This window comes from Ambystoma mexicanum, chromosome 11 (assembly GCF_040938575.1).
Source record: "Ambystoma mexicanum isolate Mex_15411 chromosome 11, UKY_AmexF1_1, whole genome shotgun sequence".
Classification (NCBI taxonomy): domain Eukaryota; kingdom Metazoa; phylum Chordata; class Amphibia; order Caudata; family Ambystomatidae; genus Ambystoma; species Ambystoma mexicanum.
This window is the reverse complement of record NC_090934.1, coordinates 1,387,805,606-1,387,821,489: the sequence shown is the minus strand read 5'-3', so window position 1 is coordinate 1,387,821,489 and position 15,884 is coordinate 1,387,805,606. Positions and strand designations below refer to the sequence as shown.

Below are 15,884 nucleotides of genomic sequence, written 5' to 3'. Positions count from 1 at the left end.
TGGGGTAGGGGGGGCAGGGATAGAACCCAAAGAGGCCCCGGTCCCTACCCCACAAGGGGCACCAGTTGAGCCCAAGGAAGTTCCGGTCCCGACACCGCAAGGGACACCAGTAGTCCCAGTGCCCCAAGGAGCGCCAATTGTAGCGATGCTGCAAAGCGCGACGGTAGGCCCAAAAATAGGGGCAGGGGCAACAACAACGGCGGCAACGGTAGAGAACGAGGCACCACTCATGACGAAGTATGGCAGGCCAACCATGGGTAAAGATGCACAGGGCAGGTCAATGAAAGCGATGGCTTGGTACATAAATGACAAAGTAAAGGAAAAAATTTGGAGAAAGGAGTTGATCGATATATTTACATTATTAGATTGTCAAAAAAGGGGGATGAATGTGGCAGTCCAAGACATGAAAGAGGATGAAAAGAGTTTACTCAAAAAGGGGCCAGTAGTTAGGAACTTCGATAATTGGATGTCGGCCTTTACCATAATGTCGACAATCATATTACAGAAATTCCCGGAGGATGGGGTAGCGTTAGTTGCTTATCAACAGAGGATGCTGAAGGTCCACGCAGCGTTTGGGGGGACGCATGGCTAGAGTACGACCATGAGTTCCGAAAGGAGATGGATTGCTTCCCGGACATGGGCTGGGACGAAGAAAATTTCAACCTTTACATCTTTAATGTGCTGAAAGAAAAATGGGATTCCAAGGAGCGGAATACAGGTGGTCAGCAGAGAAGGCAGTACTGGCAGAGCGAGTACAAGACAGATTACAGATCTAGTAACCAAAGATACGACTCCAGTTACGACAGATACAGGGAACAGAGTTTTCGGAGCGGAAATTTCGGGCCACAGAGAGGATGGCAGAGCAGCCTGCCCCCAAAAACACAAGGTGGGGGCAGTGGGAGCCCGGGTATGGCTCGGACAGAACCAGGGCAATGCAGGAGCTTTGAAAAAGGGGTACCATGCAGCTGGGGTTGGAAGTGCAAATTCAGCCACAAATGCGAGAAATGCAAAGGAGACCACAGCAGTTCCAAGTGCACAAGGGCTGCAGCTCCGAGCGGCAGAAGAGACGAGACACGGAAATAAGAACTGGAGTAGGAAAGGGGCCACGCCAGTAAAGATCGAGAGAATGGAAAAGTGGCTCCGAGATTACCCCGACCAAGAAGCGGCAGAGCAGATTAGGCGAGGCTTTAGTGAGGGGTTCAACATCCCGTTCACCGGCCAAGGAGCGCGAGACATTCCCAGGAATCTGAAATCAGCAAGGGAAAACAGAGAGATAGTGACCAAGAAGATCATGAAGGAAGTGGAACTAGGGAGGGTGGAGGGCCCATTCTTGGCCCTACCCTTTGTAGAATTCTTGTGCTCTCCACTGGGGCTGGTACCAAAGAAAGAGGAAGGGGAGTTCAGGTTGATACACCACCTATCCTACTCCCCCGGGGGCCTCGGTGAACGACGGCATCGCACGGAGCGAAGCAACAGTAACGTATTCAGATTTTGAAGACGCAGTGGAATTGGTCAGAAAAGCAGGGGAAGGGGCATGGATGGCGAAAGCAGACATTAAATCGGCATTTCGCCTGTTGCCAGTCAACAGCGGATCACAAAAATGGCTATGTATGCACTGGGAGGGGGAATACTTCATCGACAAGTGCCTCCCAATGGGTTGTGCCATCTCGTGCGCATATTTCGAGAGGGTGAGTTCATTCTTATAATGGGCAGTGGCACAAGAGATGAGGGAGTCCATGATGGTGCATTACCTAGATGATTTTTTGTCAGCCCCAAAGGGGCAGACATGTGCAAGGCAACACTGGACAAATTCGTAGAAATAACGAGTGAGTGGGGCATTCCTCTGGCAGATGAGAAAACGACGGGGCCAACACAGGTGATCCAGTTTCTAGGTATAGAGATCGACTCGAACAAGGGGAGGTGTCGGATCCCAGAGGACAAAGTGACAGAGCTAATCAAAACAATACAGGAGCTACGAGGAAGAAACAAGGCAACCGTGAAGGAATTACAAGCACTGGCAGGGAAACTGAACTTCGCAGGAAGAGTCATACCGCAGGGTAAAGTGTTCCAGAGAAGGATCGAGCTGAAGACAAGAGGTGCTACCAAAGGGCACCACAGGGTCAGGCTAGGAGGAGGAATCAAGAGAGACTTAGAAGTCTGGGCTGAATTTTTGGTGAACTTCAGGGGTACAGTGATATGGCGCTCGCCAGTGAATGAGGAAGGTAGAAGAGTGTTATTCACTGACGCAGCCGGTGGTTTTGGTTTTGGAGCAATACTGGGGAGAAAATGGTGTGCAGATGAGTGGCCGGAAGCATGGCAGGTGGCGGAATGGATAAAGAACATAACGCTACTAGAGCTCTTCCCGATATGGGTCGCGTTATGCGCATGGGGGAAGGAGATAGGCAATAAGGAGTTGGCGGTATGGTCGGACAACATGGCGGTAGTGCATGTGTTAAACAAGGGAAGTGCATCATGCAGTGTAGTGTTGGAATTGATGAGGGCAATCACATTGGAAAGCCTGATGTTAAATACATGCATAAGGGCGAGGCATATCGCAGGAGAGGAAAATGTGGCGGCTGATGCAATCTCTCGTTTTCAGTGGGAGAGATTCAGAGAGCAGAGACCGGACGCCAACAAGGAAAAGACGCCCACGCCACGAAAGGCATGGGTCCCGTTGAAGGCACTAGAAAGGAAAGCACGGTTGGGCTCAAGGTCGACTCAAAAGTGGTGGAAAAAGAGTGGGAAAAAGAAAGGGTCATCGACAAGCTGACCAGGAATGCCCTGACATACAAGACGGGTAAGCGGTACGCAAAGATGGTAAAAGATGTGTTGTTGGAAACAGGCGTAAAAGTGGTGGATGAAATATCAACGGAAAGAATCTGTGAATTCCTAGAAGGGGCATTTGCCAATGGTAAAAAGAAAAGCTGGGCAGCAGCGCATCTGGGGGCGCTGGCATATACTGCAAAAATGGCGGGCATACCGGACCCGACTGACAGCGATAAGATAAAATATGCGATGAGGGGATGGGCGAAGCTAGAGGGGAAGAAGCCAGATAGCAGAAGGCCGGTCAATTTTGGGAAGTTGATAATTTTACTGAAAGTGCTACCTAATATATGCAGCAGCACACACGAAACTGCGCTGTTCAGGGCAGCATTCATGCTAGCGTACTACGGGGCTTTCAGAATAGGGGAACTGGTGGCCAGGAATACGATGGCAGGAGACGGGCTGGCAAGGAGAGATATCAGTATGGGCGACAAAGGTATGTCAATAATGCTAAGGAAATCTAAGACAGACCAAACAGGGAGGGGGAAAGCGATAGACCTCAATAGCATCAGAGAGAAGGACCACTGTCCCAGATGCATCACCAGGGAATTTTTAGATCTGCGACCAGAAACTGAAGGGCAGCTATTGATACATAGGGACGGCCGCGCGCTCAGCAGGTATCAGTTTGAAGCGGTATTGAAGCAGGCAGTGGCAAAGGCGGGATGGGATCCAGCCGAGTTTGGGACACACTCCATCCGGATAGGGGCAGCAACCTCTGCGTGGGCGGGGGGCCTGGGGACGAAGGGGGTGAAATGAATTGGGGGATGGAAATCGCAATGTTTTAGGAGATACATAAGGGAGGAACTGATATGATATTTATCTCCCCCGTTTCCACAGAGGTCGGACCCTACAAATCGGCCTGGATAGTGGGGCACTCTTTTGTGACCCGGGCAGGCAGGTGGGTGGAAGAGGTGAAACAAGGATTACATTTCAGGAACACAATCACGTCATGGTGGGGCCTCCCGGGGATGCACTGGGCGGACATCCACGACAGGCTATCGGACTTAATAGGTTACAGGGAATCCCCCCCCCCCCCGAGTGCCTGGTTATACATTTAGGGGGGAACAATCTGGTGAGCACGAACAGGGGCAAATTGCAAAGAGAGATCTGCGAGTCACTGCATAGCTTGGCTCGCAGCTGGTGGAAGACAGAGATTTTTATGACAGAGATAATACCTAGAAGGATCTGGCATGGGGCACAAAAGAGACATGCGATTGAGATAGCGAGGAAAAAGTTAAATAAATCAGTAGAGAAGTACTGCAAGAGTACAGGTCTACATTTCATAAGACATGGTTTACACCGGAGCAACCCGGACATGTTCCACCAAGATGGAGTGCACCTATCAAAGGTTGGGATGGGGTTTTTTTCCGACAACATTTTTAGGGCACTCCAGGCAAGAGGCTGTAGGTAGGGGGCTTTTGGGGAGGACCTGAGTGGGTGTAAAGGACACCCACTCAGGTGTGGCGGCATGTGCCCAGGAACGAAGGCTCAGGGATAACAAAGACTCAGAAGGAGCCTTGAGCGGCTTCGGAACTGGACACAATGTGCCCAAAAGCATATGTATATGTAATGTTTTGTTATAATGGATTTTCTGTAAGAAAATAAAATGCCTACGGCCTACAAATTTTCCATACACACAAAGTTGTCTGTAACTTATTATTAGGTAGGGATCTGGTAAGAGCAGCAAGGTGAACCCACACTGCTCAGCCTATGACCCAGGCCCCGGGCCGCATGTAATGCGGAACGATAGAGGGTCTGGGAGTTTAGGCGCGGGGTGGGGGGAAAACGGCGCGAAAGCGTAGGGAGGGGCGTCCGAATGGCGCCACAAGAAACAAAGGCCCAGGAAGGCCAGGAAGCAGCACCTGGGTAGGTGCGAAATATAACAACAGGAGGTCAGGGGGTAACCCGGCCGCCCCCAGGAATGAACAAAAGGCCGGGGGGGTATAAGTAAGCCTGGAAAAGGAGAGGCGGCACAAACCAGGTAAGAGCTCACCTCTCTCGGGTAGGCTCTTGGTACCTGGAGAAGGGAAGGAAAAACGTTGCCACCCAACCCACCCTACAAAAGAAACGGAAAAGGTGGGGGTGTGCAGGCAGGAGCCAGGACGCCGAGTACTCCTTCGGTACACGGTACAAGAAGGTGCAAAAATGGAAGAAAGAACGCCGAGTACTCTTTCGGTACACGGTCCAAGGAAAGAAGGAATAAGCAAGAGAAAAGAACGCTGAGTACTCTTTCGGTACACGGTCCAAGAATCGTCGTAGGCGGCATGTGCCCAGGAACGAAGGCTCAGGGATAACAAAGACTCAGAAGGAGCCTTGAGCGGCTTCGGAACTGGACACAATGTGCCCAAAAGCATTTGTATATGTAATGTTTTGTTATAATGGATTTTCTGTAAGAAAATAAAATGCCTACGGCCTACAAATTTTCCATACACACAAAGTTGTCTGTAACTTATTATTAGGTAGGGATCTGGTAAGAGCAGCAAGGTGAACCCACACTACTCAGCCTATGGCTTTCATCAAATTGTCACTGCGAACTCACATGAAAGATTTTTTCGGTAGTATTCAGGGCCGGGGAGGGATATACAATTGTCATGGGCGCAATGTAAAAGTGTTTGCACTTTTCGTGGCAGGCTCGTTGGGTAGTACCCAAAGGTGAAATGTGTGGCAAGTGGTGCCTCTTAAAGAATATGTGTTCATTGACACTTGTCAATGTTTCTAGCCGGTCAGTAAAGTAACTCATCAAACAGGCCCTCTTTGGCCAAAAAACACCCCAACGTTGGCCAAAAAAAACGGGCCCACACTAGGATTTTGGGTCTGGCTTTCAGGCACTGCCCTATTGCCCCATATGCCATTTCAAGACTGGTAGTATCGCGTCACTCTCACAGCACCCAAGTGCACTTTGATTATAATATTTGTCCCCGTGTTATATTTGTGAGAGTTAACTTTCCTTTGTTCAACGCGCCAGCAGGGAAGTGGCCTATCCATGTCTTGGTGAACTTGTTTCACTGCCTCTTAAAGTCCAATGTTTCATTAGACTGAAATTGCCGCCATAGGAATTGGACTCCGTTTCCCAACATGCAGCATTTCATTAGGCAGCAGCTTTCTCGGTTTGCCACTAGCCAGTCAGTCAGTTTCCAACTGTTCAGAATTTGTTTAGTCAACATCTTTCTCAGATGCAGTGGCACTGAAGCAGGGGAGTTGCTAGGTCTGGAAAAGACCCGGGGCTAAGCTGATGTCGGAACTTTTGGGACTGGGGGCTAGCTAGTCTTTTGGCTGTAGCTCCTGAGATTCTATCTGGGGCTACAACCAAAAGAGCAGGGGCTATAGCCCCCTTTGCCCCACCCCCTAGCAACGCCCCTGCACTGAAGGCTCAGTCTCCCAGCAGGCTTCGCTTCATTACACAGTGCTGTACAGATGGTACCTGCCAACTTTCGACAGCCATACTACTGGTGAGTGTCACTACCCCGTTCCTCACCACTCAAAGAGGCCCCTTAATCTCTAGACCCCGCTTCCCCGGGCTGTGCTGCTGTCAAGTCACCTCTCCTCTGTGTGTCCTGCCTGTCGCAGTAGCAGTCCGCCTGATAGCTCAGCTCCTCTCGCCTGGAGCAGTGCCCGGGGCCGGCGCTAGGCGTGTGCAGCCCGTGCACCCGCACTTGACCCCGCGCAGAGACTCCCCCTTCCTGCAGGCTGCAGCGTGGGACGTGCACCTAAACGTGCTGCCGTGCGCTCTGAGCACACGGGCGCCACGCGCTGCAGCGTGCATGATGACGGGGAAGCTGTTTTACCTCCAGGTTTGGTTTCCTGGAAGCAACTTGTCACCTTTTAACCTTCTGCTGCTAAGCTAAGACAAATACCCCCTCCCAGTGGCGAAGCACAGCTGATCGGTTGCTTAGAGCAGTGCCTGTAAAGTGGGTGTGATTTACTGGCGATGGCCTATTTAAGAGACCATTGTTTTGGACAGGGCGTTCGTAACCTGTTAAGAACTGTAAAGGGGCATGTTTATTTTGAAAGCACATGCAAAGCAGCAGTTAGCTGCCTGCAATCTGTGCCTTGCTCCGGCACAATTAAACATATCCCACAAAACCCTCCAACCAACAGTGCAGGCCTGTCCCCCTCCCAACCCTTCAGGATGAAACCTGTTCACAATGTGGGCAACCCAGGTAGGCATTCATCTACCAATCCCATAATGCCCGACCCGGGGAAAACCAATAGAAGTTACAAGGAGCACCATTAACAGTATTGAAACTTGACAATAGGTGATTATATATATATGAAATAAATGACTGTTAGCCTAATTGAGGTATTGACTTCTTCATTCAACAATTGGCTGACACTGTGAAAACAACTGAACTCTCTCTCTCTCTATATATATAATTTTTTAAACCTTTTTTTCGTTGCTGTCTACATACATGTAGTGGTCATTATCTTGTGGTGTCACTTCCTGTGATGTCACTTCCTGTGATGTCATCAAATACAAACTAAGGGGCCCTGCACTTAATTTGCCGCACTTGGCCCCACAAATCCTAGGGCCGGATGTACGGTGTAGGGTGAGAAATCTCAGGAGGTCTGCAGGGTGTTGCTGGGTGATCCCGCTACCCTCCTCCTCACTCGGGATGATCACCGTGGAAGTTCTCCATGCCCTGGGCAGAGGGATTCAGGGGTATGGGCCCTGTCCCTCAACACATAGCATGATAGGCACTCGCGGTACACTGCGAGTGGAAGGCTTCTTCCCATCCTGTTGCGCTTTGTTTTGAGTATCTGAACGAGGAGCGGGTGGTCGCCCTTATGGAAAAAAGGCTCAGGTGTATAGGGGTGGCACTGCAGGGCCTAGCTCGGATCTATCCCGGACCAGTGATGGTCTGCTCTAAGCAGAATTTTCAATCACTCACCCATCATGCATCAGTGCTAAGGCCTGTCTCTGCTCTGTTGCACCTGTCCTCGGTGCTCTGTCCTCGAGGCTGGCTCACTGGTGCTCGCCCCTATCCCTCACTCAGTCCTCTTTCAGGGGTTCTTGGCCCTATCACTGCTCTTCTCGTTTAGATACTCGCAAGAGTAGCGGTGGGCACAGGGCACCTAGCAGGAGCCACGGTGAATGGCCCGCTCCCTGCCGGCCCCTGGCTCACAACCATATCACTAACGTGCTGTCCCTGATGCTCATCAGCGGTGCCCAGCCCTGCCCATTCTGCTGTGTCCGCAATCCTATTCCACTGGTGCCCAGCGCTGACCCTGAAGCTCTATCATCAGTGCTTTTTCGATGGGGGGCCAGCCCTATCAGTGCAGCTCTGTTTTTAGGATCCTACAGTGCTGCACATATCTGTTAAATACTTTCAATTGCCCCCCTTTTGCAGATATATAACTAGGTTCCGTCCAATTCAACCTTATACAATTCTGGTTGTAATGTTAGTGATGGGCTGGTTGCCTGTGGTCTACTTGGTGTTTTGATGTATTTTATGCTGAATGAGAGGACTGTGCAATGTGTTGTATTTTTATGCTTTCGACCCAAATATGTATGCGTTTCTCTCATATTCAATGGTTTTATGGTGTTGGCTAATAAACCCTGACTGGAGTGCTCAAATACTGTTGCTCTTTGAGTGGTACCCAGCTCTATAACTGATGCCATGTGCTTGATAACCTTTGGCTAGCCCCAGCATTATCACAGAGTCTCTCTCCTTGTTACTCTTGGAGTGGTTCCCAGCCCTATCGCCCATGCTCTATCCCTGATCCTGAGGCCCTTTGAGTGTTGCCCAACTCTGTCACTCATGCTCTTTCCCTGACTCAGTGGTTCGATGAGTGGTGCCCAGAGCTATCACCCATGCTATATCCATGATCCGGAGGCCCTTCGAGTGGAGCCCAACTCTATCACCCATGCCCTTTCCCTAATACTGAGGCTCTTTTATCGCCCATGCTCTTCTCTTTCTCTGATCCGAATTCCCTTTGAGTGGTGCCCAGCCCTACCACCCATGCTCTTTCCCTACTCATGAGACTCTTTCATCACCCAAGCACTTTCCCTGATGCTGAGGCCCTTTGAGTGGTGCCCAGCACTATCACCCCTGCTCTGTTCCTGATCCCGAGGCCCTTTGAGCAGTGCCCAGCCCTATTCCCCGTGCTCTTTCCCTGATCCTGAGGCACTTTCAGTGGTGCCCAGCTGTGAGGAATCAGACCATCCTTACGGTGGGTGTGCGCTCACCTGGGTTTTTTTGAAATTTTAAATGAAATTGAAGGATGGTAGATCAACCTCTGGAAAATGAGTGGGGCTGATCCGCACAAATTGTCCCATGCTCACTGCACGACATACACATGGACCCGTGTACTCTGAGTGGACACAGCCTACAGGTGCCGTCCCCCCTGTTATATTTAGTTGGAATATGACAGCCGAGAGTACATCAAGGTATCTCAAAAAGGGGAAGCCAAAACCTTCCTCCTGGCATGGCCAGCCTAATTAACTAACAAAGGCTCCATGGATCCTGCCTGTTCTTTTTTGGCTGCTGGTGGCAGCTTCACGTACTAATCAGAGTTAATTCAAGCAGGCCCATGGAAGGCCTGGTCGCAGGACTAACAAAATCAGGGAAACCTCAACAGCCTTTGATATGCATTGTGTCAACCTGAAGCCAGCTCCCGCCTCTCAGTATCAAGGGCAGTGCACCTGTCATGTCTGGGACTATGTATTTACACTAGTCATCCCTTCAGGGGGACCTCATTCAGAAGGTACAAGTATGTGGTTTGGAGGTGACCAAAAGTCTGGTCCTGCCCCAGCTTCAAGGGAGACCTACCGCTTTAATTAGGAACCACAGAGAGCTCAATTAACCAGAGAGACCCGTTGATCCACAACAGACAGGAAGATGGGTGGGCCTTAGTATTACATGTTTTCACCCGTTACCTTTTCTGTTGCAAATAACTCTGGTTATGACCTTGCGCATACAGGAGATTGTTGGTGGGGACCTAGGATTGGGCAATTAAGGTCGGATTAGCCTACACCAATCACTGGGGCACATTTGGCTTTAAAAGAGGATCAAGCCCTTCTTTTGGCAGATCATCTGAAGACTTTGCAAGGATTAGCAAGAAGAACTCAGCATTGTACCCTGGATGAAGGTGCAGTCCGCCTTACATCTTCCGCCAGAGAAGGAAGGCCAGGACCTCTAAGAGGGAAGCAAGATCCCTCCCCAAAACTTCTCCCAGGGAATAGAGGGAGATACTGAATCCATAAAACCATCCACAGCTCCAGAACCGGTACCCAGCCAGCACACAGCGTACCCTGCTAGGTTCTGACAGGAAGCTTCCTAGGTGGGAAATGCCAGAGAGTCTCTGAAACAAACATAGGACAAGGCAGCTTCCTGCAACACACTCCTCAGGTTTTTTGGGCCGTCTGCCTCAAAGGACGACATGAGCCCAGTGAAGAAGCTAGGAAGAGTGCTTCGACAAGCATCAACCAGCGTACGCCTTAAAGGATATTTTTGAGCCAGTCAAGCCCCTCGAGTTGCAACCGACTGCACTTCTGACTGTTGTCATGCAGCAGTCGCTAATATCGTCCGAGACACATCGACCAGTGCTTCAGACCCACCAACCAGCACTGAGACAATTCTTCCTGAGCCCAAGCCGCCATGTAGGCCAGCCTGCAGCCGTCCATCCAGCCTCGCTCGCCGAACTGCCTGCCGCCTGATACCCGCAACTGTCTCCCATCTTGAACTCTGTTGCAAAATCTGCAAAGCGCCCTGAAACAGACTCTACACTGCTGAGCACCAAGAACTTCAACAAGCACAAGGTATATTGTGGTTCTGTCCCCCTGGTCCTTCTCCAAAGGCCTAGAGTGGCATTGTATGTCCCATTGCTCGTTTTGTGCTGAAACCAAATATCCTTGAACTATTGTGATTAATTACTTTACCGACTACCCTCCTGTCAGTATCCAGAATGCATCCCTTTTCATTCTATGAAACTTTCTGTCCTCTGCATTTCTATACATGGTAGATTGTATTTTGTAGTGTTGCTAGAACTGTCTGTTGAATAATAATAAAGTATATATTTTAATACAACCTTGACTGGACAGTCCCTTTTATCATTGGGTAATAATTGTATTTTCACTGTGTTGCAACTAACCAACGATCCACGACCTTGCAGAGAATAGCCTGCAGTTCCGTTCACATTTGCAAAATTGGACAAGGAGGTTTATAATTTGCTTGTGTTTCCAATCTATTCGGATCCCTTCTGGTGTACTAGATGTGTGGGGCTGACTGATGGTTTAAAAACAGATATTCATACCTATACCACTGGTGCCCCGAAAATTGATTTGTCACTCCAGCCCTATCATCCGTGCTTTTTCCCTGATCCTGAGGCTCTTTGAGTGGTGCCCAGCCCTATCACCCATGCTCCATCCCCGAGCCTGATGTTCTTTGAGCGGTGCCCAGCACTAGCAACAGTCCTCTATCAATGCTGCTATTTCAGTAATGACCAGCCCTATCACAAATTCTTTGATGTTGTGTTCTTTCAGTGGTGCTGTCCTTAATGATTAGCCGTTGATGTTCCTTAGCATGCCCGGCGACGTATGGTCTACCTTTGAAGACCTTTCAGGAGTAAGCTCCATTCGCCCTTTCTTTCCGCTCTAATCGTCATTCTAGTTCCACGGGGCCTGATCGGTCTCTGATGGCCCGCTCATGGTGCATGCTCGTGTCCTGCTGTCTCTGATGCTTGTATCTGTGATGCTATTCCCGAGATAGTCCTATCACTAATGCCCAGTCTGATCTTCTCGCACTCCTGCACAGCCTTCTCACAGGTTCTTCATCCGTGATGTTCTCTCTGTGGTCCTCAACCCTATCGCTAATGTTTTCTCTTTGACCTTCGTTTATTGATGCCCAGCCCTCACACCGAGGTTCGATCCTTAGTGGTGCCCAGCTTTATCCCCAAAGCTGCTTCTTTGATGCCCATTGTCTCACCCTCTCATGACCCATCACCGATTGTCTCTTTCATACTTCCTGCTCTATGCCTAATGACATATACTTGATGCTCTTTCTTCGGTCTCCGGCAACCTTCTATCCTATCGTATAGGCCTGTCCCAGGTGGAAGAGCTTCCTACCCCTCATGCTAGAGTCTGATGGCTGTTTTCTGAAAGGGCGTTCCATGATCCCCGACCTTTCATAATGACCTTTCCCTTTGTTTTCATACGCTTGATGCTGTTCAACTGATGCCCTGTAATTGATGCGCTAGCATGTATGCATTATCGTTGGTGTCCGGCCATTGACACCCTATCCTATGCCTGCAGTCACTGACACCCTATCCTTGTTGCCACATTTTTGATGTCACATCATTGATTACCGATCGTTGCTGATATACATTTGATGCCTTTATCACTGATACGTTGAATGGTTGATCGCTCTTTCCGTGGGGTTCTATCACACACTCGATATCCTAGCAGGCCATTAGTGATACCCTGTGCATCCAGGGTATTCCTGTGCTGGTACCCCAGGGTTCATGATGAATGATTCTTATAACTGAGGCCTTATCAATAATGTCCCAGGCTGGATCCCCATCCTGGCTGCTCTGGGCTTGAGGAACCGTTCCTGGTACTTGATCTGTGCTACTCTTTTTCTGGGGTCCTGTACTATCACAGAAGCCCTCTCCTTGGGCGGTGCCGCCATCCCTCTGAGCTCGGTCCCAAATGAATGATCTTTAATGTCTTTCACCAGAAGCTGTTTTCTCGTGCCCCGCTCTGTGCTGAAGTCCTGTGCGAAATGTGCTTTCCCAGGGTGTTTGGTCCCTAATGCTCTCAGCTGGACACCCCTATGCTGATGCCTTCACTCTGATGCCCCCCCTTCACCCTATGTGCGTTCTCTGTCCGTCACTGGTTTCCTAGGACTACGCCTCGGTCCCTAATGATCATGCATAGAAAACCTACTCTGGTACCTTTCACTATGCCTAGAGCCTTTCACTGCTGTCCCTCCTAGCCTCACCTTCTATTATGAAAGCCCCCCTCGTGCTGTTTTGCTCTAGCCCGGAAACCCTACCTTGCAGCCTTGCCCTATCACTGGTAGTTTCTCGTGGAATCTGCACTTTCCCTGGACCACTTTGTCTAGTGTCTGACCTTATCTCTTAAAGCGTATCAATACTGTTCTTCCCTGGCACCATGCCCTGACCCTCAGATTTTACCACTGTTGCCTAGTCTTCCTGTCTCTGTGGCTGTCTCCCTTCCAAGGCTGTTCTGCATCTATCCTAAGACCTCATCCCTCGTGGCATTCTCCTGTTTGTGTCTTGTGGTTTCCATGGCGCTCATCCCCCATTGTCCTGCATTATCCAAGAAAAGGTCTCAAAGTTCTTTCCCTGATGCCTTGCCCTATTTCATATGTTCGACCACTGATGCCGTACCTTATTCCAGATGTTCGGCCATTCATACTATGCCCTATTCCATATGTTCGACCACTGATGACTTGCCTTATTCCCGATGTTTGCGCATTGATGTTGTGCGCTATTCCAGATTTCTGCCCACTGATGCCATGCCCTACTCTGTATGTTCGACCACTGATGGCCTACCCTATTCTCCACATTTGACCACTGATGCCTTGCCTTGTTCCAGATGTTGGATCACTCATGCCATGCCCTATTCCATATGTTCGACCACTGATGCCTTTCCTTATTCCATATATACGGCCACTGATGCCTTGCCATGTTCCAGATGTTAAGCCATTGATGCCATGCCCTATTCCATATACTCGACCACTGACAGCTTTCCCTATTGCAGATGTTCAACCACTGATGCCATGCCCTACTCTGTATGTTCGACCACTGATGGCCTACCCTATTCCCCACGTTTGACCACTGATGCCTTGCCCTGTTCCAGATGTTGGATCACTCATGCCATGCCCTATTCCATATGTTCGACCACTGATGCCTTTCCTTATTCCATATATACGGCCACTGATGCCTTGCCCTGTTCCAGATGTTCGACCACTGATACCTTGCCCTGTTCCAGACATTCGACCACTGATGCCTTGCTCTGTTCCACTGTTCCATATATTCGACCACTGGTGCCTTGCCCCGTTCCAGCTGTTCAACCACTGATGCACTGCCTTATTCCAGACATTCGACCACTGATTCCTTGCCCTGTTCCAGATGTTCAACCACTGATGCCATGCCCTGTTCCAGACATTCCACCACTGATACCATTCCCCATTCCAGATCTTCGACCACTGATGCCTTGCCCTGTTCCAGATGTTTGACCACCATTGCCTTGCAATTTGCTATCCTTCATGCCCTACCTCTAGTAACACGTAAACGCTTGCCCCAAAGCACTACGCCGGTGTCCCAGCCTATCCCTGAAGCGCTCTAACCCATGCCTTCTCCCTAAAGCTCTGCCCTATGCCCGATTCCTTTGCCCTGGTGCCACACCATCTCCAAGAATTCCTTCCCCACGTGCCCTTGCACTGCTGCCCTTTCCACTGCGCTCCGCTTTATCCCGAATGTCCTATATCAGAGTAATTCGGGTTAGCACATAGCAGCGGGAGAATGGCACAGTTAAGGGGTACTGGGGCGAGGGTATCCGGGATGCAGCAGGATTGGAAGGGGCATCGGACACAGGACTCAGCTCCAGTCAAGGTGAAGAAGTGGTAAACCTCGTTTGCAAGCCCTCCTACTCAGCCCTCAAGAGCCCTTGCACATCACAGAAGTGCCAATCTCATGTATGTTAGCGGGTGGGCATCGAAACGAGCATGCACACAGCAAGTCATCAACAGAAAGCATGCCTGCCTGCTTCTGCCGCAGCAGCCCAGCGTGCCTGTTGCCAGGCTTCAGCCGGCACCTCCCTGACACCAGAAGCGCCAAAAGTGGGCAAAAGTCTTCAAAGCCCACGGAGGCGCGCCCACCAGCCACCCCCTTGCACCGTCCCAGGCACTCACTCACCTCCACAGACCGACTTCCCAAAGCTTCCCGCCGCGGGATGAAGAAATATTCAAATGGAGTGAGTTACACGAGAAGTAACATCCTCGAGGTCCCGTGGGGAAATTGGGGCTGCTGGAGAACTCCGGCCATGGCGGGTCCGGGGAAGGTCAGTTCCCCCTCAGGCAGGTCCAGTCCTGAGCTGCTGCTACTGCTGCTGTGCTCGGGGCGCCCTCCCCACTGTACGAGTTCAGTGGCTGTGAGCGGAGGCGAGACCGCCTGCAGCTGCAGGGGTGCAGAAAGATGCAGGGAAGGGTGTGTGCCAGCGCCACCCGGCGGCAGACGGGGGCAGCTGCACCCGAGCCACACTGCTGGCGCTGGGCCGCAGCACGGCCAGGTCTGTCAACACGGCGAGGCTTGCAGAGGAGGGGGCGGACTGTCCCACACGGGGACTGACACGCCATAGCCTTGATATGTCAGTGCTGAAGGGCCCGGCCCGTCCCCATGAACAGTCCGCGGACCTGTCGGGTCGTGTGGGCTTTTTTATGTTTTCATCATTTTTAGCAGGTGCAATTTCAAGTCCGCTGCAGCACGGTAACACTGGGGGGTCGCGCATCTTGACGACTGCAAGTTGAACTTTTGCCCATTTCGGGACGAGCAAGGTGCTAACATTAAGAACGTGGTATTTATAATTGCACTTGTTTTCAAACTACTATCCCCGAATGATACGGGATAAATACAGCATACTGCTGAGGTAACTATGAGTTAAGTACTTTCTGCTTTCTGTGTACACACGCTGTTAGGTAAATAGCCAATGTAATCGCAACTATTTGAAAAAAAATAGGAGTTAATTCAAATACTGCATGTTTTTACCGTTAACACCATCCTTCTAATGATGCCCTCCTTCCGCAGTCCTTCAGGCGCCGAGATCGGTCTTATTTAGGTCGACATATCACTTCCTGGGACTTGAGTGGGCCGAAGCCCTGGCTCCGCCCACTCCTGTCTTTTACTCCAGGCAGAGAGTGAAATTGAGCCTTTTGTTCCTTGCCCTGGCCAGTTTTCGGATGCTCTTCTCCCCAAGCCCACCCTATTATTCTATTATGTCAGGTAAGGACACCAAGATACAGGCCGGTAAAATGTGACCTGCCGAAGATCACACAACTTTTGGTTAACTTCGGAAGCTGAGATTCAACTCTGGTCTCAAA

The 15,884-nt window shown here is 50.4% G+C and overlaps 1 protein-coding gene across 2 annotated transcripts in view; it reads right to left on the bottom strand.

Annotated features, from left to right (window-relative positions):
• The window catches only part of ADAMTSL3 (ADAMTS like 3), a 1,638,295-nt gene extending 1,623,351 nt beyond the window's left edge, over nucleotides 1-14,944 (bottom strand). For both annotated transcript variants that reach the window (XM_069625001.1, XM_069625002.1), the window contains exon 1: nucleotides 14,704-14,944. The gene's annotated coding sequence lies outside the window, so the exon portion shown is untranslated. The remainder of the gene's footprint in view (nucleotides 1-14,703) is intronic.
• Between the last annotated feature and the right edge of the window lie 940 nt (nucleotides 14,945-15,884).